This window comes from Giraffa tippelskirchi, chromosome 8, assembly GCF_054371585.1.
Source record: "Giraffa tippelskirchi isolate mGirTip1 chromosome 8, T2T-mGirTip1v1.2.pri, whole genome shotgun sequence".
In the NCBI taxonomy this organism is placed as follows: domain Eukaryota; kingdom Metazoa; phylum Chordata; class Mammalia; order Artiodactyla; family Giraffidae; genus Giraffa; species Giraffa tippelskirchi.
The window spans coordinates 125,232,481-125,260,175 of NC_137282.1; the positions used below are offsets into that span (position 1 = coordinate 125,232,481).

Sequence of the window (27,695 nt, forward strand, 5' to 3'; positions counted from 1 at the left end):
AGTGCCGCCCCAGCTGTGGTCCTCACCGCTGGCCAGCAGTGGGTGACCCAGCTCCATCCCCGGGTTCAGGGGCTGCTTCTGAGAGCCGCTGCTCCTGATGCTGATTCAGGATGGGTTCCTGGGGAGACAGGCTCAGAAATGATTTTTGTGCAGGAGGGTCTAAGGGTCCTGTTCTCCTTGTACCAGGCAAGGGAAGCAGAACAGGGCAGGGAGAAGGAGGGGTTGAACTGATGGTACACTTTTTCTTTTTTAAGTGTTCCTAGGTTTGTACTTTATTTTTTTTTTGGTCTCACCACTTGGGGTCTTAGTTCCCCCAATCAGGGTTTGAACCCGTACCCCCTGCATTGAAAGTGCGGAATCTTAACCACTGGACCACCAGGGAAGTCCCTGATGGTGCACTTTTAACACTGGCTTCACTCGATCCCCTGAGGAGTGCTAAGGCGGAGATGGCACGTCCGGACTGTCCTGCATGAAAGATCCAGAGATCCAGGCCTGTGTGAACCAGCTGTTGGACGTGAGCTTCCCCTGTGAGGGGGCTGTGAGGTGGAGGACAGTTCTTGGGGAAGGACTCAGACTTGTCAGCAGTAAATATTCCCCGCAGCTCGGGGACACCTGTGTCCTGAGGCAGGGCTTCTGGCTGGTGTAGCGCACAGCCCAGCACACAGTTTATTTAGTTTTTTACGTACTGGTGGGCATTTGGGCTGTTTGGGGGCTCGTGTGAACCCCACTGCCTTATGCATGCATGTACATGCCTCCCCCCCTTTTATTTTTTTGGATCTAACGAACTGGAACTCCCTCTCTTACAGTGGAAGTACTGAGTCTCAATCACTAGACCTCCAGGGAAGTCCCTTCTGTACATGCCGTTTGGTGGCCATGAGCACTCCTTACTGTTGGATGTCCACTCAAGCGTGGCAGGGTTGGTGAACTTTAGTAGATGTTGCCAAATAGTTTTCCAAAGTGGCTGCACTGTTTTGTAGCCCCACCAGCAGTATTCCAGAGTTCTGGTTGCTCTGTAGCCTCATCAACACTTGATATTGTCTGTCCTTTTATTTTAGCCATTCTGGTGGTCCAGGCATCAGTGATTCTTTCTTTTTTTTTTTCCTTTCTTAGACTTTTATTTTTAAAATCTTGTTCCTTGCCTGGGTGTATAGTCTTTTGTTGTTGTTTTATTTTTTCAAATGAACATAGTGTTGTTTTTATGGAAGTATTTTATGGTATATAAATTCATAGCTTTACCAGAAACATCAGTGATTCTTTCGTGCAGTCAGGGTGGGAAACCGCTGCTCCATGGTATGTTGGTGGGTGTGAGATTTGGGGAGCCCTGGGACCACCCCTGCTTGACTGTACCTGATATCCATTTCCAAGGGTCTTTGGCAAAACCAAATCTTGGCAGATACATTAAAAAGTTATCAGATAGTAACATCCTCGTGTGACTTGGTTTAGCCATTTCCTTTCAGCCTGAGAGACCAGCTCCAAAGGGCTGTGGAAGCAAACAGGTTCACTTTGCTGCCCATGAGGCCACCTTCTGTGACTCTCATGAGGACAAACGGAAGCAGCCACAGGGATGCACTCTGTCCAGTGTTTCACGGTTTCCAAAATGCTTCTCCTCTGAACTCCTCTGGGCTTCACTGCTGCCCCAAAAGACAGCAAGAGAACATAGTATCAGCTCCCCAGGACAGAAGGGGAAATCAAGGCCAGTCACTTGTTCAAGGTCATGCAGCAAGTTAGTGCCAAGTGACCATCAACCCAGTGGTGGATTCCACGTCCAGGGCCCCCATTTACTTCTTAGTTTCACTGGCCTGTGGCTCCTCCCTTCCTTTAGAAAGCAACTCAGGACCAGCACCTCAGCACCTCTGCCCCCATCCTGTTGCCCATCAAAGTACTCTTAGAAGCAGGTATTCCAGGGACTCTCTGGGTCTAACTTTTCCAACCTTGATGGGCTCAGCAGTCTTCTGGGGACCTTGCTCGAAGATTCTGAATTAGGAGGCCTTATGGGCCCAAATTCTGCATTTCTCATCAACTCCCAGTTGATGCCAGTGCTGCTGGCCCATGGACCACACTTTGAGTAGTGAGGATTCAGACCGATACCCAGCTGAGTGCTGTATAGGCAGGTCTCTTTGCTGTGCTTGATATGGCCCATGGAATTCAGGCAAACACTGGTTCATTACTGTCTGGATTCTGGCATGAGTGTCAGTTACTGCAAGTTCAAGCCTCTCTCCAGTTCTTATTATGAGATGTACCATTCAAGCCATTTGGCTAGTTCAAAGTCCCTTACTCTTAACACCTCTCTTAGGAGCACCTCTTCCCCCTCCCTCTTCCTGCTTTCTTCTCTTTCCTCTTCTATCAACACTCCTAATTCCCACCCAACCCCAAAATGGGCAGGATCTCAGCTAGGCATCAGGCAGAAAGCTGATTGAGTAAACTTATTTATACTAAAGTGTGAATGACTCACATCTCATCCCTTAACTCTTCCAGTGGTTATTTAGATGTTGGGGGGAAAAGGAGCTGTGAGTTGTTGGAAAAGTTGGCAATGAGGGAATGAACAGGAAATATTCAGGAATTCTTTACTGTACCCCTTAACATTTCCCAAACCTGGGTTGATGATTGACTGCTCCCCAACTCTGCAGTTGTACCTGGAGAGTGGAGAGGCAGTGGGTTGTGCAGATGCAGGAGATTATGCTGTGGGACAAAGGACAGCCTGGGAGGGGGATGACAGGGGCCAGAGCCCGTTGGGGGCTCAGCACCTGCGCTGAAGCCTTGGTCACAGTGGCTTGTTGTGAATAATTGCTGTGGTAATGATGAAGACTGCTCAGACAAATGGATTCCAGTTTACATTCTGCTCCCTGCAAAGGTCATCTATAATTACCTGGTTTCCTCCCTGTGGTGGGTAGGAGGCTGCAGTAGGGGCCTGTCAGGGGGTTTCTGGGCTCTGGGCCCTCACTGAGGGGTTGGGGGCTGAGAGCCACTCCGGGTGATCTTTGCCAGCTCGAGGGGAGAGGCAGGAGGTGGCAGCCTTCCCCCCTGGGTGGTGCTCCAGCTCCCCAGTGCTCTCCCGCTGAGCTGGCTGGGACCAGGGCACGTGGTACTCGCTGACCTGCTGAGCAGTGACTGTTGGTGGCCTCAGCGACCCGTTCTGCCCCTCGGTTTATCTAGAAGCTTCAGCCCCAGATCCCTCTGCCCTGACATGCTGTGGGGCTTTGTGCAGTCACCTCCCTTCTCTGGTTGTCTTTCTCTGCAGAACAAAAGAGTTGGGGCCAGGCACAGTGGCCTTGGGAGGCCCTCTTAGATCTGGATCCCAGGAATCTAGCCTTTGGCCCCCCAGGCTTATGGAAGATTTGTGCATGGGCTTTAGAGTCAGAATAGAGTTTGAATTGTGGCTTATTCCTGCTGTGTGACGTTGGGCTGCTCACTTCACCTCTCTGACCCCCAGTTTTCCTCTTTTTAAAAAAATGGAGACAATGGTAGATGTCTCTTAGTGTTATTTTTGAGATTAAAGACAGTTGTGGCAATGGATTCTGACATGACTGAGCGCTTCCTCTGTGTCAGGTATGGTTCCAGGGGCCTTTCTTTCCCCCTCAGCTGCTGTGTGAGGGTGGTGCTGCCCTTATCCCCATTTGAAGATGAGTGAATGTAATGGAAAGCAGATGTGTTTTTAATAGCCACCGGCTTCTGCTAAGCTTTTTTGTTGTTGTTGTTGTTCAGCTGTTCAGGCATGTCTGATTCTTAGCGACCCCATGGACTGCAGCACGCTAGGCCTCCCTGTCCATCACCAACTCCCAGAGCTTGCTCAAACTCATGTCTATCGAGTCGGTGATGCCATCAAACCATCTCATCCTCTGTCGTCCCCTTCTCCTTCTGCCTTCAATCTTTCCCAGCTGCTAAGCTTACTCCTTTTTAAAAATTTTCTTTGTTATTTTTAAAAATTTTTGCGCCACACCAGGTAGCTTGCAGACTCTTAGTTCCCCGACCAGGGACTGAACCTGTGCTCTTGGCAGTGAATGTGTGGAGTCCTAACCACTGGACCACCAGGGAATTCCCCCATGGTTGCCCCTTCTATGCTCCTTGGGAGGCTTCTCCAGCGAGGCTCCCCCATTTGCTCCATATGCACTCACCTGTGCACCTCTGCTCAAGCTTTTCCTCCTCCAAGCGCCCTTTCCTCCTTGGCCCTCCCAGCCCTGTCCCCAGCAGCCCTCCCTGCAGCAGCCAGACTTCTCTGATTTCGTAGCCTGGACAGCCTGTCCTGCACCGTCGAGCAGTCAGTTACCATCAGACTCTCTAACCTCTCCCGAGGCCACCCACACTCCCTGGGGCTGAGCCTCCAGCTGATTCTGCTTCATCTCCTCAGATGTACCTGTCACAGCCCTGGGCATGGAACCCATGTGTCTGAGAAGTTCCAAGACTGTGATCTCCCACATCAGGCCCAGCATAAACCCTGTTGAATACCTCATGGGCCATGCCTTGTGCTAGAAAGTGGGAAGACAGACCAACAGGAAATGACCTGGGACTAAGAAGGACTAAGAAGTGCAGTAGGACAGTGGCTCTCAGCCTGCGATGCCCGTGGGGACCACCTGAGGACCTTGGGATTGCTGATACCTGGGCCCCACCACAGAGAGTCTAGACTGAGGCTGGACTTGAGTTTTAAAAGTGTCCTAGGTAAGAAAATTGGACATCCGCAAGCAAAAGAATAAAGTTGGACCCTTACCTTACAATATGTACAAAAATGGACCAAAGGAATAAATGTAAGAACTAAAGTGATAAAAGTCTTGAAAGAAAATGTAGGGGGAAGTCTTCATGACATGGGATTTGGCAATGATTGCTTGGATATGATACCAAAAGCACAGGCAACCAAAGAAAAAATAAATACATAAATTGAAAAAGTGTTAGTCACTCAGTTCGACCCTTTGCAATCCCATGGACTGTCCTTGGGATTCTCCAGGCAAGAATACTGGAGTGGGTTGCCATGTCCTTCTCCAGAGGATCTTCCGAACCCAGGGATCAAAGCCGGGTCTCCTGCATTGCAAGCAGATTCTTTACCAGCTAAGCTACCAGGGCGGTATTGGTCTTCATCAAAATTTAAAGCTCTACCAAGAAAGTGAAAAGACAACATACAGCCTGAGAGAAAATATTTGCAAATGATATATCTGATCAGGGATTAATATTCAGAATGTATGGAGAACTCCTACAACTCAACAACAAAGAACCAAACAACCAATTTAAAAAATAAGCAAAGGGCTTGAATAGACATTTCTCCAAAGGAGATATGCAGATGGCTAATAAGCACATGAAAAGATGTTCAATAATTTCCCAATTAATCATTAGGGAAATGCAAATCAAAACTACAATGAGATACCACTCCATACTCATTAGGATGGCCATTATCAAAAAAAGCAGAAAATAACAAGTGTTGGTGAGGATGTGGAGAAGTTGGAACTCTTCTACATTGCTGATGGAAATGTAAAATGGTACAGCTGCTGAGAAAAACAATTTGATGGTTCATCAAAAATTAAACACAGAATATGATAAAAAAAATTCCCACTTCTAGGTCTCTACTCAAAGGAATTGAAAGCAGGAACTGAAACAGATAGTGAAGCACCAGTGTTCATAGCAGCATTATTAACCGTAGCCAAAAGGTGAAAACAACCTGAGTGTCCATTAGTGGATGAATGTATAGACAAAATGTGGTAAAGCCATGTGACAAAAAATTATTCAGCCTTAAAAAGGAATGAAGGACTTCTTGTTGGTACAGTGGATGAGAATCTGCCTGCCAATGCATCGGGACATGGGTTTGATCCCTGATCCGGGAAGATTCCACATGCTGCGGGGTAACTAAGCGCATGTGCCACAACTACTGAGCCTGCATGCTGCAATTACTGAAGCCCATGCTCCTGGAGCCTGTGCTCTGCAGCAAGAGAAGCTACCACCACGAGAAGCCTGCACACTGCAAGGAAGAGTAGCCCCCACTCTCTGCAACTGCAGAAGCCTGAACTTTCAACAAGACCCCGCACAGCCAAACAAACAGAAAAAGGGAATGAAATTCTCATACATGCTGCATCATGGATGAACATTGAAATCATGCTGAGTGAAAGAAGCTAGGCACAAACGGACGAGTATTGGAGATTCCACTTAATATGAGGTGCCCAGACTAGGCAAATTGATAGACGTAGAAGGTAAAATGGTGGTTGCCAGGGTCTGGAGGGAAGGCGGGGAGTGGGGAGTTATTTTTCCTTTTAAGATTTTTTTTTTTTTTTTTGGTGTGGACCATTTTGGTGTGGACAGATTTATGGAATCTCTTATAGTATTCTGTCTTATGTTTTGGTTTTTTGGCCACGAGGCATGTGGGATTTTAGCTCACTGACCAGGGATCGAACCCACACTCTCAGCACTGGAAAGTGAAGTCTTAACTACTGGACCACCAGGGAAGTCCCAGACCAGTGGTTCTTAAAGTGGGGTCCCTAGACCAGGAGCATCAGCCTCACCTGAACACTCAGTAGAGCCCCACCACGGACATATTGAATCAGAAAGAAACTTTAGGGGTGAGGCCCAGAGATGTGTGTTTTAACAAGTCTTTCAGGTGATTCTGATGAATGTTCAAGTTTGAGAACCACTGGCTTAGAGTTTATATCTTGGACCAGTGGTTCTCAGTCTGGGTTGATTTTGCTTTCCAGGGGACATTCAGCAATGTCTGCAGAGGTTTTTGGTTGTTATAATGGCTGGGGGTGGGGTGGGGGAGTGAAGGGAGTGGGGAGAGTGGGCGGTGTAGACGCTACTGACATCTATTGGGTAGAGGCCAGGGATTTTACCCAGCATCTACAATGTATAGGACAGCCCCCCAACAAAGAACGATCCAGCCCCAAATGTAGTGTCAAAGGTGAGGGCCCTTGCCTTAGACCGACCATCAGCTTCTTCTGAGTCACTTGTTATGTAATCAGGACTGCTGCTGCTGCTGCTGCTGCTGCTGCTAAGTCGCTTCAGTCGTGTCCGACTCTGTGCGACCCCATAGACGGCAGCCCACCAGGCTCCGCCATCCCTGGGATTCTCCAGGCAAGAATACTGGAGTGGGTTGCCATTTCCTTCTCCAGTGCATGAACGGGAAAAGTGAAAGTGAAGTCGCTCAGTCATGTCCGACTCTTAGCGACCCATGGACTACAGCCTACCAGGCTCCTCTGTCCATGGGATTTTCCAGGCAAGAGTACTGGAGTGGGGTGCCATTGCCTTCTCTGGTAATCAGGACAGCAAGAGCCAAAGAGAAATGGCTGTTGGTTAGACAACCCACAGTGTCTGCTCCTGGAAATTACTTTCACAATAAACCAGACATCGCCTCCATCTTTCCCACCCCACCCCCTCGTGGAGAAGCCCGTTCTTCAGAGATAGAGAGATACTACAGAATGCCAAGTATGGGGCTGGCTGGCAGGGTCAGAGAGGTTTCCGTATGTCAGGGTGAACAGACACCCAGCCCGTCTTCTCTTCCTTTTGTGGTGGGGAGGTGGGGAATCCTGGCGGAGGGATGTTGACAGAGATCACACTTGGTGGTTTACTCCAAATATTATTGGTAATGCAGTTTTGTCAGGAGATTAATCATCCCTGTCTAAAAGTAGCACATGATTTTACAGGTTGGCTGCATCCCTGAGTGTGATTTTTGCAGTACTTTGGAGCCAATTTTTTTTTCTGTTCCATTGTGTCATAGGAGCAGGGGAGCAAGTAGACTGTAATGTGTAGAGAACTTGTTTTTGGGGGGCCCCAGTGAAGTGTGTGACACCGGACACACCTGATTTTGTGTGAACCAGACCTTCTAGCTCTGTCTGAATTTTCTCCAGTGGTGCGGTGATCAGTTTCTGTACTAAAGCGGTGGCTGTTAGCCACATGCACAGCACATGAGATGTGCCTAATACAGCTGAGGAATTGATTATTATTTTGTTTTTTTAGGAATAGAATTTTCAAATGTATTTAATTCCATTTAACTGAAATTTGAATAGTCAAATGACACCAGCGGCCGCTGTCATGAGCCGTGTTACCTTAGATGCCCTGAGCTGTCCCCGTGGTGCTCAGCAGTGTGCTGGCTCGTGGCGGCTCCGAGAGGTACTGAGCACACAGCCTGTTGGAGTTGGATGGGTTCTTACTTAGAGGGCTCCCTGTCCAGCTGATCTCAGCTGGCACTCCGGCCCCAGCCCCAGATTCCAGAGGGAGGCTTGGTTATTTTTTTTTAAACATATTTCTTTTTTAAAAAAATTATTATTATCTTGGCTGTGCTGGGTCTTCATGGTGGTGTGCGAGCTTTCTCTAGTTGCCACATGTGGGCCTAGTTACCCTGTGGCACTTCGGATCTGCTTTCCTAACCAGGGATGGAACCCACGTCCCCTTCATGGGAAGGCGGATTCTTAACCGCTGGACCACAAGGGAAGTCCTGAGGCTTGGTTATTTTGGGGTTCTTTTTTTGGCCTTGCTGTGAGTCTTGTGGGATCTTAGTTCCCTCAATCTGGGATCAAACCCGGGCCCTTGCCAGTGAAAGCGCGGAGTCCTAACTACTAAACTGTCAGGGATTCCTGCGGTCAGTTGTTTTGAATGTTGCAAAAAGCTGTCACCATGTTGAGGATTTCCCAGCTGAGGCAACGCAGCCCATCCGATACTTCAGAGCTCTTTGCTTTTGGTGAGAATTTTCTCAGTTCAGCGTGGAAATGTTGATTGTACCATGCTCGTCAGAAACTCGACCTGATAATTGAGTAAGAAGTCAATTTGTTTTCCGATTGAAAAACATGTGCAGTCTGTTTGATAGATAAAAATCTTTCAAAATGGGGGCTTCCTTGGTCAAAAAATATGTAAAAGGTCCCTGAATGGTGCAGAGGTTACATATTGCTAATACAGTCCAACCTCCTCACTTTTAAGAAGAGAAGGGAGACTCAGGTCAGGTCTCTGGGCTGGAACAGGACCAAGTCAGCACTAAAAGCTGGAGCCTCAGATTGATGGGAGAGGCCAGTATCTGAACAGCCTTCCTGTGTCCCAGTGTGTGTGTCTGTCTGCCCTGGGTTGTCTGCCCCCTAGAACAGTGATTGTGACTGTGGCATTCCCTTTGATCGCTGCCCAGACGTTAGGGAGATGTAAAAGCCTCTTTGATCACAGTGTCATGGAACAGGCATTACAGGCTGGGAGCAGTCTCCAGGTGTGGTCCCTGGGCTGACTGTATCACAGTGGGGAGCTACTTGGAAAGAAGGTCATAAAAAAAAAGCAAAGTCTTGGGTCCCATCATAGACCTATCCTGGTACCCACGTGCTCCCTACCCTCATCTGGAAACCCCAGCTCTTGTTACTCACACCCTGGTATAACCCTCGCCAACTTCCCTGCATGGACTCTGGGCTTGGCCATTGACTTGCTTTGGCCAGTGAGATGTTGGCCAGCATGATGGAAGCAGAGGCTTGAGACCTAAATGCTCACACCTTGGAGGACTTCCCAGGTGGCTCAGTGGTAAAGAATCTGCCTGCCAGTGCAGGAGATGCAAGAGACTGGGATTCAATCCCTGGGTCGGGAATATTCCCTGGAGTAGGAAACAGCAACTCACTCCAGTATTCTTGCCTGGAAAGTTCGATGGCCAGGGGAGCCTGGCGGGCTACAGTCCGTGGGGTCACAAAGAGTCGGACATGACACATGCCCACATAGGAACTTGTCCTTTTGGACTGTATGCTCTTGGAACCCTGAGCTGCCACGTAAGTAGGGCCAGGTACTCGGCTGGAGAGACCACGTGCGGATAAGGGCAGGGAGGGGAGGGGGCGAGGGGGAGGGACAAGTACTCAGCCAGCTGCCGGCCACCCCGGCACCTCAGTCCTGTGAATGAAGAAGCTGCTTTGGACATTCCAGCCCCAGCTGAGGCATATGGAAATGAACCACCCAGCCAACCTAGCCAACCCACACCCTGGTGGTGGGGTGTTAATGACCAGGGTTCTTGACCTTCCCCAATCAGTAGAAATCGACTAGCGACCAGACAAGAAATTCAGACAAGGCTTTATTGGGCACCTCTGCTGCAGCAGAGAGGTGGGGGGCAAGAACAAACAACAGGTTCACTTGCTTGTTTGCTCCCTGAGGGCGGCGAGCTTGTTCCTTACATGGGGTGAAGGTGGGGGTGTGTCCAGGGGTCTGGCCAGAGGGGTCGCTTAGGTGTTTTGCCCACCCCTTAGGTGGTGGTGTGTGCAGGGAGCATGCATAGTAACTGCTTTTGCTCCCAACATCCTGTTTTTGCTTCAGGCTCTTCAAAAGTCACAGGTGGGATTTTTGGTCTCTTTGTATCTTTTGGGTCCAGAATTTGCCCCAAGTCCCATGCAGTGTCATTGTATTTTGTTGGTCAAGGAGAGATGTGTCCAGGTGCAAGCATTGCAGCACTGCAACAAAGGGTCCCGGATCCCAGCCTGTCTCAGGGGCTGGGGCGCTGGTTACTGCCAGGCAAGGCTCCCCACTTGATCCCTGCTCATGGGGGTGGGTAGGGCTGGGGCTGCAGTTTTTTCCCATAGCGTTTGGCATTTCTTGTTTTAAAGGTTTTTATCTTGCTAAACTGCACCTCTCCTAGTCCTTTGGCTAAAGAGAGGAGGCTTTTTTTAGGGCTGTTACTGTCCATACTCGTTGGTCTTTCTGGGTTGCTGACTTCTCCAGTCACACACCTGGGATATATCGGGTGAAAAGAAAACCCAGAGAACTCACTGCCCTGTCATTCTTTGGGTTCTGAGGTCTCTAGTCAGCCTGTCTTCTTTCTCCCCTTTTAGAGTCTTCTTGTATTTGTTTATGTCCAGGACTTTTAGCTGGACTTTGCAGAAGGAAGAGGGACAAGTACATTTACTCCATCTTGCCCAGGAACCAGAAATCTAGATTTGCCTGTTCTTGAGCTTCATATAAATAGAATCTGTTCAGTATGCTCCGTTAAGTTTGGCTTCTCTTGCTCATCATAATGTCTTGAGATGTTTTCCATGTCGTTGTGTGTAGCTGGATGTTTTTCATTGCTGTATAGTATTCAACTGTGCGAGCAAACCGCACAGTAGAATTTGCACTGTGGAGTCCTAGACAACAGTGAAAAAGCAAATGATCTCAACTACATACAATACCCCATGACTTATTGATCAGCGCCTCTGAGGATAGGCATTTGGGTTGCTTCCAGTTCAGAGCTATTATGAGCAAAGCTGCTACAAGTGCTCTGGGTCATAGGTTTCAGTGGCCACAAACACTCATTCCTGTTGGGAATGAATATTGCAAAAGCCTCTCAACTGCTCTCTTCCTTTCAGCCGTTGCCTCCTTCTAGTCAGTTTCCACATCAAAGTCACAGTGATTTTTTGAAAACATTAACCAGATCTCTTCCCCACCCTTGCTCAAAAATACCAGTGGCTTCCTTTCTTGCTTAGAATAAAATCCAGCTCCATCCTCACCAGGGTCCACAAGGCCCTACAGGATCTAGCCCCTGCCTGTTCTCTGTTCCTGCACCTGCCCACCCACCCGTCCACCCATCCCTTCAGTGTGCCCGGTCCCCTCCCACATCAGGACAAAGTGAGCGTGCTGTTCCCTCTGACAGAAACACTCTTCCCCCAAATCATCACATACCTCCCTTACCCATTTACATAGGTCTTTGTTCAGATGTTACCTCTTCAAAGAGGGATTCTCAGGACTTCCCTGGTGGTACAGTGGTTGAAACTCCACTCTTCCCCTGCAGGGGGCGTGGGTTTGAGCCCCGGTCAGGGAACGAAGACCCCATATGCCATACGGCACGGCCAAAAAATAAAAAAATTAAATAAAAAATTAAAAAATTAAGTTAAAAGTCAAGTATTAAAAAAAAAAGAGAGAGAAGGATTCTAAAATGGCCCCCACTCATCCTCTATTCCTTTACCCACATTACTTTTCTTGACGGTACCCAGAGCCACTTGAACTTTTACTGTATTTATTGTGTGTCTCCCGCTTTGGCATGAAACATCCATGGGGTTATCCCATGGTTCTGTGCTGTGTCCCACTGCCTAGAGCTGTGCTGCATATAGTAGGTGCTCCGGAAACGTTTGTTAAACATATTAAAGACACTAACATGGGATTTGGGCAGATGCCTCAGATCTGACACCAGCGTCGTCTTCAAGCTGTTTCACAGGCCAAGGCCCCACGACTCTGGTCTCATGGGACCTTGTGACAATGCAGACTCTGATCTGGAGGTCCGGGGTGGGACCTGAGAGGCTGGCTGTCCTCCCAGCTCCAGGGGATGCCCAAGCTGTAGGTTCTCAGACCCAGGCTTTGAATAGTGAGGCCGTTACTGCTCTGAACTGGTTTTCACACCTGTTCATTGTGGAAAGCAAGTGGTGATGTGTGTAAAGCACAGTGCATGGTGCCTGGCCTTAGCACACTCTCTGTAAGTTTGAACTGCCCCTCCTCTGGGGGCTTTCAGGGTCTGAACCTTGAAGCAGCTGTTGATTTTCTCCCTCTGATCCTCCCCGTCCCCACCTGTCTGGTCCCCCCCACTGACCCTCAGCAGAGTCTTGTCCAGGTTTCTATCTCCGTCAGGGGCAGGGCCTTGGGGAGGATTCTGGTACTTTGACAGTCATGAGGGCATTATGCAAATGAGATGCAAAGCAGCAGTTAATGAGCCGTGATTGCGTTTGCACAGCACTGGGGAACATGGAGGATTACTGCCGGAATGGGGTGGGGGGTGGGGACGATGATGCGCTTTGGGTTGGAGAAGGAGGCGGTGACAAAACGAATTGGCTTCTTTGGGGGCCAGAGAGCAGCTGCCCTGTGGCCTGGGCGAGGCCCCCTCCTTATTTGTAGACTGATCCAGCCTGCGGGACTGGAACACTATTAAGTATTAAGGTCCAGGAGGTCGGGCATAGGGTGTGTGTGTGTGTGTGTGTGTGTGTGTACACGGGTGTGTGTGTGTGGATTAGGGAGTGTCCCTGGGCCTGTCTGGGGCCTACAAGTATAGGAGTGGAGGCTGCAGATGACAACTCCTTGATGTTTTTCTAGCTCAAATAACATGCAGAGGAAAGTTGCCACAGAACTGGCAGAGGAGACTTCCCCAGCAGTCCAGTGGTTAAGACTCCATTCTTCTACTGCAGGGAGTTCAGGTTCGAACCCTGGTTGGGGAACTAAGATCCCACAGGCCAAAAAAAAAAACACCGAAAGACAGAAAAATTGGCAGAGGACAATTTTCCCCTGAATGGGGGTCCACTTGGGAAGAAGGAGCCAAGGAAGGTAGGAGATAAAGATGGAGTAGTTTCAAAGGGCACAGGCTGACTTGGTGTAACCTGTTACTGGTAATTTTGCTGGTTTTTCAGTTCAGTCACTCAGTCGTGTCCGACTCTTTGCGACCCCATGAATCGCAGCACGCCAGGCCTCCCTGTCCATCACCAACTCCCGGAGTTTACCCAAACCCATGTGCATCGAGTTGGTGATGCCATCAAGCCATCTCATCCTCTGTCGTCCCCTTCTCCTCCTGCCCCCAATCCTTCCCAGCATTAGGGATTTTTCCAGTGAGTCAACTCTTCGCATGAGGTGGCCAAAGTATTGGAGTTTCAGCTTCAACATCAGTCCTTCCAATGAACACCCAGGACTGATCTCCTTTAGGATGGACTGGTTAGATCTCCTTGCAGTCCAAGGGACTCTCAAGAGTCTTCTCCAACACCACAGTTCAAAAGCATCAATTCTTCGGCGCTCAGCTTTCTTCACCATCGAATTCTCACATCCATACATGACCACTGGAAAAACCATAGCCTTGACTAGACGGACCTTTGTTGGCAAAGTAATGTCTCTGCTTTTTAATATGCTATCTAGGTTGGTCATAACCTTCCTGCCAAGGAGTAAGCGTCTTTTAATTTCATGGCTGCAATCACCATTTGCTGGTTTAGGGAGTCTCTTATTAATGTCAACTTTGACAAAAACTAATTCTGTCTAATCTTGTTGTCTTCTTCCCTCATGAACCTCTCTTGGGGACCCTCCCAACAGCAGATGGGGCCGGATCAGGCTGATGGAGGTGGGCGGGGGGGCAGCTGTCTTTGATATCCCTGGTTGGAGCTGGCTGTTTAGGAGAAAGATTATCCGAGGCTGGGGGCTGGCAGGCAGGTCGGGGGCTCTGCTTACAGGGCCTGAGAACTCAATCCCTCCCCACCCCCTAGCTCTCCCGGGAGCCTCTGCTCTCGGGCACCAGCCATCCCCACACTTTTGGCCTGGGTGTGACCTCAGTGACTATTGAGGACCTCCAGGTCTGGGGACACCCAGCATCAGGCTTCTGGCCCAAGGACGCCAGGTTGGAAGTCACCTCTGAGGTCATTTGGGGGGATCCTCACTCATGCCCACTATTTGACTTCGAGTACATATGACCCTGTCCTGCCTTGATCTAAGGATGAGAAGCATCCTTCTCACCATGTTTCGCAATCAGATCTTTCCTAATGGAATCCATGGGATAAGCTTGGCAGGCAGGGAGTTCAAATCCCAGCCCAGGCATTTTCTGCCTGTCCTCTTGGGCAAATTGCTCAACCACTCAGAGCCTGTTTCCTCATCAGTCCTGGAGCCTCACAGAGATGCTGCAAGAGAACAAGGGTCCAGCTCATCACCCCTGAGGGCAGAGACTTTGTTTTGCCCGTGGCCTGCGTCCCAGCGTGTAGAACCTCTGGCACATAGTGGGTGCCTAGTCAGTATCCGGTGAATGAGTGAAGTGCCCCATTTCATCTGTTCCAAGATGATTTCCCCCTCACATTTGACATCACTGATATTAGGATGGTTCATACGATTTGTATTAATAGCATGTCTTGGTTTAATTGGCAGCAGTCTTATGACGGAGAGGGTTTTAGACAGGATGAACTATGGAAGAGGCTGTCATTGTATTAGCAGGCACTTTTTGACTTAATATTTGGTGGGCCTCCGCTTCTTTCTGATCGTGTGTGCCCTCTCTGGGCTGTGTGGGATCCCTGAGTATTGCCCTGGGGCACAGGGCATGCAGTGACCCTGCCTGAGGGCTTTCTGAGGCAGTCCTGGGCTGAGGGTAGCGCATCCTATGGGGAACACTGTGTGTCCTGGGCCCCTTTTCCTGCTTGACCTAAAGACCCCCTCCCCTGGCCCCCACTGGATGTTATCCCTCTTGGCGGGTGGCAGGGCTCTCTGAAGTCTGGAATTCTCTTTGGGGAAGGGGGTCTATTTTGTTCAATCCTGTCTTAATTCCGGGTACCAGGACTGGACAACACCTAGGGGGTGGGCGGATATCTGTGAGCCCCCTAGGCTGAGGGGCTGTAGGCAGTATCTAGTCTGGACCAGGCAGAGGACTTTCAGAATGAGGGAGAGAGAGTGGGGGAGGTGGACCCATCTCCCGACCTTCCCACAGTCCCCTCCAGGCCCTCCAGCAGCAGACAGAGACACAGTAGGCAGACTAGTGTCCCGAGGAGCAGACAGACCCTCTCCTAGGAAGGGGCTCATCGTTCAGTCCCCTGGTTGGGACACTCACTTGTGTCACCAGTCCCCTCCCATGAGGCCAGGGTTGGGGGCTTGTGCGCACAGCTGTGATTTTGTGGGGGAAGAGTTTGTGCATTGTATGTTCTAGATTCATGTAGATGTGTGTACACATGTCAAAGATATGTGTACACTGATATTAGTGTTACAGTTATATGTATGTGTGTGTTATCTGTACATGTATAGGTAAATACACAGACTTGTGGAAATGCACATGTGCAAATACATGTAATGAGTGTTTGTATATGTAAGTGTGTCATTGGCATGCACATGTGCATGGACAAGTATTGGTGTGGATGGGTCATACATGTGTAGTACATGTTTGAAGTGGGGTGTGTGGGACAGCTCTGGCCTGTGGGAGCAGCACCAGAATTAGAATCACAAGGCCTGGCTGCCAATAAGGAGCCCAGGATGCCCAGACAGATTGTTTTACTACTATGGGCCTCAGTTTCCAATCTGTAAATTGGGTATGGAATCTCTTGGAATGAGATCGTAGAGGAGCATCTCACACTTGGCCTGACCCACAAAAATCAAGTTTGAAATTGAGGAGTGACTGAATGAGAATAAATGATTAAGCAAGTAGAAATGTTTTGCAGAGCGACACTTGGTAACATTTTAAGGACCTGAGGGAAGCATGTGGAAAGACGCAGCTTCCAGAGTCTTGAAGGCATTTTGGGAGGTAGGGTCTTGGGGACCCCGGTCCCCGCCCCGCCCCGCCCCGCCCCGCCGTGGGGCGTGGCTGCCGGAGCCCGGGAAGGTGAAGCGTGCGCGTGCCCGCCCGGGGGAGCGGGCGCCGCGCAGGAGGCGGGCGTCCCCTGGTGTCCGCGGGAGGGAGGCTGTCTGAGCCAGCATAGCCCAGTTGCCATGGAAACGAGCAGACGGAGGTGGGCGGTGGGAGAAGGGGGCGGGGCGGGAGGAGGGACGGGGAGGAGGTGGCGGCGGGCGGCGGGGAGCCGGCGTCTGCAGCCCTGGAGCCGCCGCGTGTGCGAGCGAGTGGTGGAGGGAAGCCAAGAGGACAGAGCCCCCGGCCCGGGCGCCAGGCCCTCTCCCCGCCCGCCGCCGCGGAGCAGGAGGAGGGCAGCCGGCAACTCCGGCCTTGGCCTGGCTCAGCGGGGGCCGCGCGCGCCTCCGTGCCCCGGGCTTGGTGCCCAGACGGGCCCAGGTAGGCATCTCGGTGGCGACAGCCGGAAGAGGCTGTCCGGAGACTAGGGCCGGCGTCCGCTCCAGCCTTCCCACCGGCAGGACTCGGCAGCAAGCCCTGGGGCCAGTGGACCTGATGGGGAGCAGCCTGCGTCCCCAGAGGCCCTCTGCAGAAGCTGGGTCCTCCCCATCAGGATGACTGTCCCCGTTACTGCCTCCGCTCTGCGCTTCCGCCCCTTTCTGCACCCCTGCCACAGGTCCTTACCAGAGAAGTGCCCCTTCCCTCGCAGAGTGGGCCCAGGGGGCCAGAGCTTCCAGGAGCCCGTGGTGCTGCTGCTCCCCAGGCTGAGGCTTGGCGGTGGGCGTGGGGGGGGTGAGGATGCCCCCCACCCCCACTCAGGGCAGTCCTGGGTCCTGGCCATCGGAAACCAGCAGGCCCACCTCCTACCCCTACACCAGCAGCCTCCCTGCTGGCCCCCCGTGGTCTCAGGGCCTGGGCTTAGACCCCGGGTCAGGGAGGAGACCTCTCTCTTCTCCCCCAAGCTCAGGCCCTTCCCCTCCTTGCTCTCCCTGTAGACCCATTTCCCCCAGATCTCCCAAAGGGCCCTGTCCCACCTGGCCCATTAGCAGGCCCCGGGTCTCCATGCTTGGTGGGGTCCTCCCCGATGGGGTGGGGTGCCCGAGTCCCTCCCTTCCCCTCTCTGTCCCTCTGCAGCGTGGCTCCTGGGATGGACTCAGACGCTGCTGGGGGAGCTGGGACACTGCAGAGGCGCCTCTGCTGCTGCCCGGGAGGGGGTGGGGCTGGGCCTGGGGAGGAGCTGGGCGGCACTGCCTGGCTGTGGGCACAGAACGGTCAGGAGGACCTGCGGGAGAGCAGTGGGCGCGGAGAATCGGCCCCAGGGGCCCTGGGCCACAGCTGAAGGGCCTCAGCGAGCGTTGGGGGAGATCCCAGCCCAAGGGGGCAGGGGGTGGTGTGTCAACCTCCAGCCTGCCTAGGGGGCTGAAGGGTCTGCCCCGTTCTCCCACCTGCCCTCCATCCCCAGCAGCCCCTGAGAGCTGGGCTGGCTCCTTGGCTGGGTCTCGGCACCACATGGGAGCTCCCCCTTCCCTGGGCACTCGGGGGCCAGAGAACCTGGAACAGGGCCAAGGTGATGGGGTCAGGGGATGTGCGCTGAGAAGCTGACATGGCTCTGTTCATTCATTTTTGCAAACCGTAGTTGCACTTGCTGAGTATAGGTACAGAGGTCTCCTACTTCAGGGTTAAGGGCCCAGGTGAGAGGGTGGGCCTGGGGGTGGCAGGAACTGGGTGGGGAGATTGCTTAGAAGCCAGCAGCCCAGTAACCCGTGTGCACCACCCCCTTGTCTCCAAGCCCTGGCACTCTCCTTCCCACCGGGGCCTGGGGCCTGGTCTGAGCTGCATCACCTCCTCCCACCCGGCCAGCCTCCATCCCATGCCCACCAGAACAGGGGCCGGTGAGCCTAGAGGGCAGACTCTTGGCAGAAGCTGGAAAGAGCCGACCCTTCCCCAGAACTCCGCTCCTGTTTGGCCTTCTCTAGGCCACAGTCCCCTTCTCCACTATTTTCTCTGTCCCGCGCATCCTGGGCTCTGTTTGCTTGCTCTCTCTCCTACTCTGTTGCCGCCAGACTCTGGGGCAGTCATGGCACCAGAATGGAAGCCCCAGCAGTGGGCTCATAGCCCAGGGCGCCCGGGCTCCACACCCCGCAGCCTTACCTGCATCGGAGGGGGCTGCAGGGCGGCTGCAGGAGCGCCAGAGGCCCCGGGACTAGAGCAGCTTGGCCCGGGCTGGCTCTCCCCGTTTGCCCCTGGTGTAGGAGGTCTGGGGAGAGGAAGGAGCGTCACCACTTGGCTCTTGGGGCTCCAAAGCTGAGCTCCAGGGCTTCCTTAAATTGGTCCTCCTGCTGTGCTCCCCATCTCAGGAAGCAGCACCGCCCACCGCCCCCCCCCCCCCCCGCCAGGTGCTCAGGCCCAAACCCCGGCACCACCTTGACCCCTCGCTTCCACATCCAAACCAGCAGCAAATCCTCTTGGCCCCAAAGTCAGTATCCCCCAACTCCAAGCACCTCTCACCAGCTTCCAGCATTACCGCCTTGCTCCAAGTCCCCATCTTCCATCACTGGAGGGGGGTTGGGGGCTGCAGCTGTCTGCCAGCAGGTGCCCCCTGTAGTACACTCCCCCTCTCACCTCCCCCAGCAGCCAGGGATCTTTTGAAACCTGTCAGGTCACACCCCACCTCTTCTCATACCCTGCAGTGGCTCCTGTCTCACTCGATGGGGGGGGATGTCATGGGCCCCTCTCTGACCTACAAGCTGCCACGTGTCTGCATCACCTCCCAGTCAGCCTCCCTGACTTCAGCCTTCCCCCTCACTCCCCCTGCTCCAGCCACACGGCCCCCTTGTTCCTCAATCCTGGCAGCTGTGCTTCGCCCCAGGGCCTTTGCACCGGCTCTTCCCGTGGCCTGAACGCTCTTCCTCCAGATATCTGCATGGCGCCCTCCCTTACCTCCTTCAGGACTCTGCTCAAATGCCACCTTCTGAGAACAGCCTTCTCCGACCAGACTCTGTAAACAGAACCACTCCTCAGCCCCACCATCCCTCCCTGTTCCCTCTGCTGCTCTTCTCTTCCCCAGAGCCTTTGTCACCTTTGACACACTTGATCATTTACTTTTTCGACCAGTTTCTTGTCTTGCCGGCCCTTTAGCGTGTCAGCTCCTCGAGGCACGGGGGTTTCCGGCTTGCTGACGCTGTAGCACAGAGCTGCGCTGAAAGGATCAGGGCTGCAATTAAAGCCAGGAGTCTTTGGCTCAGTGGCTGGCCCCCCCTGCATCTGTGTGGTAACGGGGAGGTGGGTTTCAGCCTCACAGGGGAAGGGATGCAATGTCCACCTCCCCACCGGACTGGGCAGTGGCCCCAGGGCATCGAGTGGGACAGATGTCATTCAAGGACTGAGTGCGTGCTTCTTGCCTTTCTCTGCCCTAGCCGTGGCCAGGAGAGCTCTCCTCCGCCAGGAAGGGGCGGAGAGCGAGCTGCGTGCCCCCCACCCCCAGTGCTGCTCAGGATGGGGGGCCCCCTCCTTCCTGCTCAGAGTTCTGTGCCTTCGGGAAAACCTGCAGTGCACGCCCCAGGAGTATCGCCCACAGGGCAGGCAGACCTGGTTCCTGCCCCTCCAGGAGACAGGAGATGCGGAGGCTCGGGACAGGACACACCTTGTCAGGACAGAGCGTCCGCCTGTGGGATGAGTGGTCTCTAGGAAACGTACCCACAGCAGAGAGGACGGGGCCCTGTCTTCCCACCAGCTCCCACCCCGTCTGTGGAGCCTGAGACGGGGCTGTGATTACAGTGGTTCACTGGGAGGTGGTCCCTGGAAACACTGAGTGTGTGGAGGTAAGGCAGGAAGCGTTCTTGATTTTAAGCAGGTTCCTGCTGTGGGCAGCTGCGGCTCTATCCATCGGGCCCCTCAGAGAAGCAGTGTAGGACATGCCCCAGGTGAGCCCCCAGGAAGCCGGCGAGCCAGAGGGTGTGTCCACCAGGACAGCTGGTCGTTACTTGAGGCTGCCCCAACTTCCCTCTTCCCGGCTTGATTTTCTTTAACTGTTGTTAACCTTAATCATCTAATGAGTGATGTTTATCCACTACTTAGTTTCCTGCCAGTGCTGGAGTGTAGGCTCTGTGCGGGAAGCCTGGTCTTCTTCCCTGCTGAGCCTGCAGCATCCAGAACAGGCCTAGAGGCTCCCTAGAGATGGGTGGGCCTAATGAGATGTCACCCCACCCGCTCCGCCTGGGAGCGGGGGAGTGCGGAGCAGAATGGAGGGCCTGGGGCCTGGTGGGGCTGGAGGAAGAGGGGAAAGACTAGGGAAGGTGAGGAGCTGAAGTCTGGGGTCCGAGGAGTAGCTGGGAGGAGGGGAGGGGGGCCAGCCACGGGCGGCTGGGGTGGGTCCCTTCCACCCTTTCCCCCTGGGATGGGCCCACCCATTTCCTTCAGCTCCGTGTCTCTCGGGAGTCTGCCTCGCTCAGTCTCCCCATTTGCTTCCATCCCTCTCTTGCCTCCCCACCTTGGGGTTTATAGTTTCTGTAGGCAGGGCCCTCTGGGGACTGTCCAGGGCACCTACCTCACAGGAGATGGAGGTTGGGTAGTCTTGTTTTTCAGATCCAAAGAGAAGAAGGCAAGACAAAGCCCGGTCTGGGACCTTCTCTCTCCAGGGCACCTGGAGACCGGGGGCTCTAGATGAAGCCCAGCCGTCTCACAGAAAGCGGTCTTAGCTGGGGTGCTGTAACAGACCACCACAGACTGGGCGGTTTAAACAGCAGACACTGATTTCTCGCAGTCTGGAGGCTGGAATTCCGGTATCGAGGGCCTGCCAGGGCCCTGGTGAGACCTGTCTTCCGGCCTTCCTGTTGTGTCCTCACCTGGCCTCCCCTCTGCTGGAGCCTGGGGAGAGGGCGCGGCCCTCCCTTCCTCCTCTTAATGTGGACACCGATCCTGTTGGATTAGGACCTCACCCCTGAACTCATTTAACTTTAATCACTTCCTGAAAGCCTGTCTCCAAATGCAGTCACGGGGATACAGCATCACCATATAAATTTGAGGGGGACACAGTTCAGTCCTCAGCAAAAGCCTGCGGGGATGCTAGTCCACACAGGGGAGAAGGAGACAGGGCATCCAGGGAGGTGCTGCCCTGGGGGCTCAGGGGGTAAAGAATCCGCCTGCGATGCGAGAGACTTGAGTTCCGACTCTGGGTGCGGAAGATCCCCTGGAGAAGGGAAAGGCAAGCCACTCCAGTATTCTGGCCTGGAGAATCCCCATGGACAGAGGAGCCTGGCAGGTGACTAACACCGGGGAGGTCACCCGGATGGCCTCCTGGTTTGAAAGCTCTGAAGCTCTGGGAAGTGCAGGTAATAATACCCACAGTAATAATAACGGTGAACTCACACTACCTCCATGGGGTTGGGGGTAGCATCACCTCCATTTTGCAGATGAGGAAACTGAGGCACAGAGCGTTGAAGCCATTTGCCAGAGTCACACAACCCAAAAAGTGGCAAAGCCGGGATTTGAACCCAGTCGCCCCGTCCGGCCCCGCGGCAGGGCCCGTAACCGACCTGCTCTCAGTGCTGACCTGGGGGAGAGCAGGCTGCCTCCGGAGACAGCGAGGCGTGGTTGCTGGCGGGGGTGCCGAGGAGCCGCACCAGGGTGTGGGGTGAGGTGGGCGTCTTGGGGGCACTGAGCTGGCCCTTGGAGGGAAGGAGGGCAGTTTTGGGGACAGGCGATCCTTGGGGAGGAGGGCAGCGTGCACCCCAGGCAGCAGGGAGGGTGTGAACGAAATCCCGAGTCAGCTTGGGGGTGACGTCACAGGGAGGGCTGGGAAGACAGCGTGTTCCAGCTGACCTGGACCCTTCCTGCTGGTGAGGGTCCTTATGTGGCCCCAGGCCAGGCACAGTGAACTCGTCCATGTCTGGGTGACCTGAGGACTGGGGAGCGGTGGGAAGGTTTGTGGAAGCTGAGGGCCACCCTGGGTGAGGGCACGCAGTTCTGGCTTCCCGTGGCCCCGCCCAGGTTTGAGCTGAGCTGGTCCCTTAGGCCAGGAGGGCCGGGGTGACATCCGTGGAGTGACTCTGGACCAAGCACCCGGGCAGGGAGGGGCAGGGGAGGGACTCACCCCTGGGTCTGCATCTGACCCTGCCTCTTCCCTGCTATGTGACCTTGGACGTGTTATTTAACCTCTTTGAGTCTCAGAGAAGTCACCACCTATTTCAATGTGTTTTTTTTTTTAAATTTTTTAAAAATTAATTAATTAATTTTAATTGGAGGCTAATTTCTTTACCATATTATGGTGGCTTTGCCATACATCGACATGAATCAGCCACGGGTGTACATGTGTCCCCCATCCTGAGCCCCCCTCCCACCTCTGGGTTGTCCCAGAGCACCAGCTTTGGGTGCCCTGCTTCATGCATCAAACTTGCCCTGGTCATCTGTTTCACGTATGGTAATATACATGAGTCACTGGTATTCTCTCATATTGTCCCACCCTCGCCTTCTCCCATAGAGTCTTAAAGTCTCTTCTTTAAAACAGTGTCTCTTTTGCTGTCTTGCATATGAGGTGGTCGTTACTGTCTTTCTAAATTCCATATATATGTGTTAATATACTGTATTGGTGTTTCTCTTTCTGGCTTACTTCACTCTGTATAATAAGCTCCAGTTTCGTCCACCTCATTAGAACTGACTCAAATGCATCATTTTTTTTATAGCTGAATAATACTCCATTGTATATATTTTTGGTTTGTTATGATTCATATATATATTTAATTGGCTGTTATGAAGATTAGAAATAGAGTGCATTGAAGAGATTGGCACACAGTAGGTACTCAGAAATGGTTGAGGTTGATATGAAGGGCGAGTGGAGCAGGGGGTGACAGCCTGAGGCTATTGACACTTATTCTGTCTGTACGTTGGGTCCCTAAGGAGGGAGGGCACCACCCCAAGGGCAGAACCATCACAGGGAGTCAAGGAGGAAGAGAGTGTGGAACTGGACCCTGAGGGTGGACCAGGAGGAAAGGAAGGGGGCCCAGGGACAGAGGACAGGAGGAACCTGGGGCCCCCACTCTTCTGGGAGGATGCTGGCTCTTGGCTGTGTCTTCATCAACATTTATTGGACATTGACTGCGTGTGGGTGACTGTGTTTGACTCTATAGAGTACAGAATTCAGTGTTTCTGCTCTTTACTGAATGTTCCAGAAGGTTGACATTTTTTTCATTCATTCAATAAATAAGTATTGTGCACTTACTATGTGCCAGGCACTGCTCTGGATGTTGATAAAAGACAGCAGAGTCAGACAAAATCGCTAGGCTTACAGAGCTGATGTTCTAAGTGGGAGAGGAAGACAGTAAACATGGTGAGTACTGTGTTGAGACCCTGTCGCATGGAGATTGCAAACGTGAGGAGGAAAGGGAGGAAGGAGAGCCAGGCTGGAAAAAGAGTTGAGAATTGAAATAGGGGGAGGTCAGGACATTTGAGCAGAACTGGAAATCTGGGGGTTGGGGTGGGGAACCATTCCTAGCAGGTGCAAAGGCCCTGGGGTTAGAACAGCAAGGAAGTCAGTAGAGCTGGAGGAGATAAAGAATGATAGGAGGCGAGGCCAGAGGGGCAAGGGGAGGGCCAGCAGGTCACGGTCATGCAGGGCCTCCTGGCAAGGAACTGGACTCCTCAGCAGAAATGGGGAGCTGTGGGAGGAACATAAGTAGTGCACTGGAAGAATCAGATTTAGCTTTTACCAGTTTCCTTGTGGCTGCTGCCTGGGGAACAGACTAGGGTTGGGGAGAGACAAACAAGGTCAGAGGCAGGAGGACCAGTGAAGAGGCTACTGTAGGGAGGTGGGGGCTCAGGGACCAGGGTGGCTGAGAACAAAGCTCAGGACCTGCTGATGGGTTGGGTAGAGGGTGGGAGGAGAAAGGGGAGCTGGGTGACTCCGGGGCCTGTGGTTATTAGTGGCTAAAGCCGTGGGAGGCCACACGGTGCCTGACCTCCCTCCTCCACCCACTGAGGCTCATGTCTAACTCTTCTGTGGCTTCTCCAAGTCAGGGGTTGAGGGAACGTGACCACAGCCTCTGCCCTCAAGGTCTTTTAAAGGCAGCTAGCGGTGAGCTTGGGGCCTGAGAAAGGACACCTTTCACCCTGGGGCTCCTTTCTCTCTAAAGGCAAGGTCAAGGGCAACATTGAAACTTCAGATTTTCACAGGGGCCTGTGTTTTTAAAAAAGAGCTTATTGCCCTTTTATCAAATGCCGCACCGGTGCCAAGGGCTGCACCATCCTTGCGGGCCGGAAAGGCCCAGCACCTTCCCTGGCTCCACAGAGAGGTTAGTGTTGGTGTTAGTTGCTCAGTTGTGTCCGACTCTTTGTGACCCCATGGACTGTAGCCCTTCAGGCTCCTCTGTCAGTGGGATTCTCCAGGCAAGAATCCTGGAGTGGTTTGCCCTTCCCTTCTTCAGGGGATCTTCTCGACCCAGGGATCAAACCCAGGTCTCCTGCATTGCAAACAGAGAGGGTCCACCCGGAAAAGGGACCCCCACCCCCATTCCAGCAACAGAGGTGGCAAATCAGTAGTGACAGTTGGCAGGCTCCTTCAGTCGGGTCTCAGCCCCTGGGTGCTCGTCTGCACCGTGGGCAGTGGGGATGACAACGGCCCCCGCGTTACAGGGCTGCGGTGGGGGTTAGAGCCATCAAGATGTGCGAACAGGCCTTGGCCCCAAGTCTGTGCTCCATAAATACCAACTGTTGTTATTAGGGATAAAGGGCTTTCTGGGCCTCACAGCTTTACAGCCACAGTGAGGAAGCTTAGATGGGCGCTGTGCCTGTTTGATGGGCTGAGGAGCGCTAAGCATGGATGGGGCTCACCCACCGGGAGCAGCGGATTCCAGGAGCAGCGGATTCCAGCCACACCGGCTTCCTGACCTGAGAGATGCTGTGCTGAGTGATGGCAGCCCCTGACCGCCGTTCAGGGAGGCCCCGGCGTTTGCCAGAGTGAGGCCGCCCGCCTGCACCCTGGGTGGGGGTGTGAGGCCGATTGGAGGAGGCAGGGGCAAGTTGGGGTGGTGTGTCTGGCCACGCGGTGCTGGGGGCTCCCACACCTCCTCCCACTTCCCCGTCCCGATGCTGCCTGCCTGGCCTCCTGGGCCGCCTCTGCAGGTCCATCCTGGGGTGAGAGTGGGCGGGACCCTCTCCTCTGTCTCATTTGATCCTTCAGTCTGGTTGCATCGCTCCCATTTGCCAGCAAGGCCCAGCAAGGCCATGTGAATTGCCTGGCATCACACAGCAACTTGGTGGCAGAGCAGGGACCCCAAGGCTAGAGCTATCTCCACTGCACATTCTACCTCGGCCGGGAGCCAGGAGACCCGGCCTGCACCCAGGGTGGGACCACAGCCAGTTCCACCCTCCCTGGATTGGACAGGCTGGAGAGTGGCCTCTGCTCTCATGCGTTCCCTCCTAGCCTGACCTGCCAAGTCTTGACTGCTGCCCCTCCCTCCACGCTTCGAGTACAACCTCATCCTGGCTCCCAGCTTACTCAGCTCTCCTCCAACAGCTGGAGCCTGGAGGCTTTTTTTTTTTTAATGGTAGGATAATTGCTTTACAGTATTGTGTTGGTTTCTGCCATACGTCAACATGAATCAGCCATAGGTATATAAATATGTCCCCTCCCTCCTGAGCCTCCTTCCCACCCCATCCTGCCGGTTTGAGCTCCCTGAGTCATACAGCAAATTCTCACTGGCTATCTATTTTACATTTGTAGTGTATATGTTTCCATGCTACTCTCTCCATTCGTCTCACCCTCTCCTTCCCCTCCTGTGTCCACAAGTCTGTTCTCTCTGTCTGCACCTCCCTTGCAAGGCTGAAGGCTTTTTAAAAAGAATATGCAGTTTATGCGAGGCAAAACCTAAAAGGCACTAGAAGACCCATGGTGAAAATGCCCCTCCCATCCCTCAGCCACCCAGTTCCCCGAAGGCAGCCACCATTACTCAGCTTTCCAAAAATACGCTCCACTGCTGTATTTCCCCCCATAAAAATGGAAGCATCCAGGCACACGGTGCTGAAACTGGCTCCTTTTGCTTTAGTGACATGGCTTGGGGGGTTCTTTCCATTCAAGACCAGAGCATTCTGTTGAATGCTTCGTAATTTACTTAACTGGTCCCCTGTGGCCAGGCATTTGGGTTGTTTCCAGCCTTTGGTTCCTACAAGCAGGGCTGCAGTAAACAGAATTGGGTGGCATCAGTTCACCTAGCTAGCTGGAAGGTAAATTCCTAGGGGTGATGCATTTCCCTCCAACAAGGTTGTATTGAGTCCCTTCCCTACCACCAGGGGTGAGTCCAACCGTTCCTGTAACGGGATGTCCCTACCCCCCACCCCGTCCCTGTCCGCACCTCCAGCTGCTGATGGCTGTACCCGCTGGGATCCCAAAGAGCAGAGCTCAGTGACTCCAAGGGTTCTAGGTGGGCTCCGACCCCAGAATGCTTATTTACCTACCCCGGTTGAGGGTTCTTCATTAAACATCCCTGCCCTTTACTTCTCCAAAAGCTAAATTCAAAATGTTCTTTATGAAGCAAGTACTGCTTTCTAAGTGAAAAGTGCCAAATTAAGAAGAAAAAAGTTCAGACTCATTTCTTTGTCCCTTGATGAATTCAGCTGCCTTCCCGCCCACCCACCGCTACTGTGCATGAGTGTGGGAAAGTGTGTCTGAGGCTTTGCCAAGGTGAAAGGAACAAGATATATTTAGTGCCTGCGAGGAGTAGGGAGGCAATACTGGGTGGTTACTGGGAAAAGAGCAGCAGGCTCTGGACAGATGGGGAGGCTGAGGCCCCGGAAGGGGAGGGCCACCCTGCGCTGAAGCCTAGAGACTAGCCTCCCCCTGCCCGCGTCCTCACCGGCCAAGGCTCACAGTGTCTGAGGTGTTCCCTGCCCGAGGTTCACAGCTGCTGATAGGGTTGTTACCAAAAGTGGGGGTCCGGCTGCTTGCCACCCTAAAGCCACTAGAGAGGCAAGGTTGGCAGAAAGTTTGCTTTACTTTGGAGGCTGGCAACCTCGGTAGGAGGGCAGACGCTTGTCCCAAGGCTGACTCCCTGCCACTGACAGACAGTCAGGGGGGGAAGAGCGTTTATAGAAACTGGTCGTTCGGTGGTCTTACCAGCGTCATCTTGTTTTTTTTCTTTTTTTGATTTTTCTGTTGGAGTCTAGTTGATTTACTGTTGTGTTGTGCTAGTTTCAGGTGTGCGACACAGTGATCCAGTTATACACATACATATATTCTTTTTCAGATTCTTCACTCCTACTGCAGAATATTGAGTATAGTTTCCTATGCTCTATGGTAGGTCCTTGTTGGTTATTTTTTTTTAAATAAACAATGTATTTTTATTTTATTTTTTAAAATTTGATTCTATTTGTCGGCTGTGCTGGGTCTTCATTTCTGCAGGTGGGCTTTTCTCTAGTCGTGGCGAGCGGGCACTACCCTCCTTGTGGCACCCAGGCTCCACAGGCGTGGGACACAGACTTAGTTGCTACACACATGTGGAGTCTTCCTGGACCGGGGTTCCAATCCGTGTCCCCTGCATTGGCA

At 52.9% G+C, this 27,695-nt stretch overlaps 1 protein-coding gene across 5 annotated transcripts in view; it reads left to right on the forward strand.

The window, feature by feature from the left end:
• Positions 1-27,695, forward strand: part of PACSIN1 (protein kinase C and casein kinase substrate in neurons 1) — a 65,968-nt gene that overhangs the window by 20,813 nt on the left and 17,460 nt on the right. The window contains exon 1 of one of the 5 annotated variants that reach the window (XM_081520045.1): positions 16,177-16,325. The exons of 3 other annotated variants lie outside the window; for them this stretch is intronic. The gene's annotated coding sequence lies outside the window, so the exon portion shown is untranslated. Of the gene's footprint in view, positions 1-16,176; positions 16,326-16,352; positions 16,604-27,695 lie in introns of those variants that run through there. One more of the 5 variants, XM_081520046.1, reaches the window with a different exon arrangement.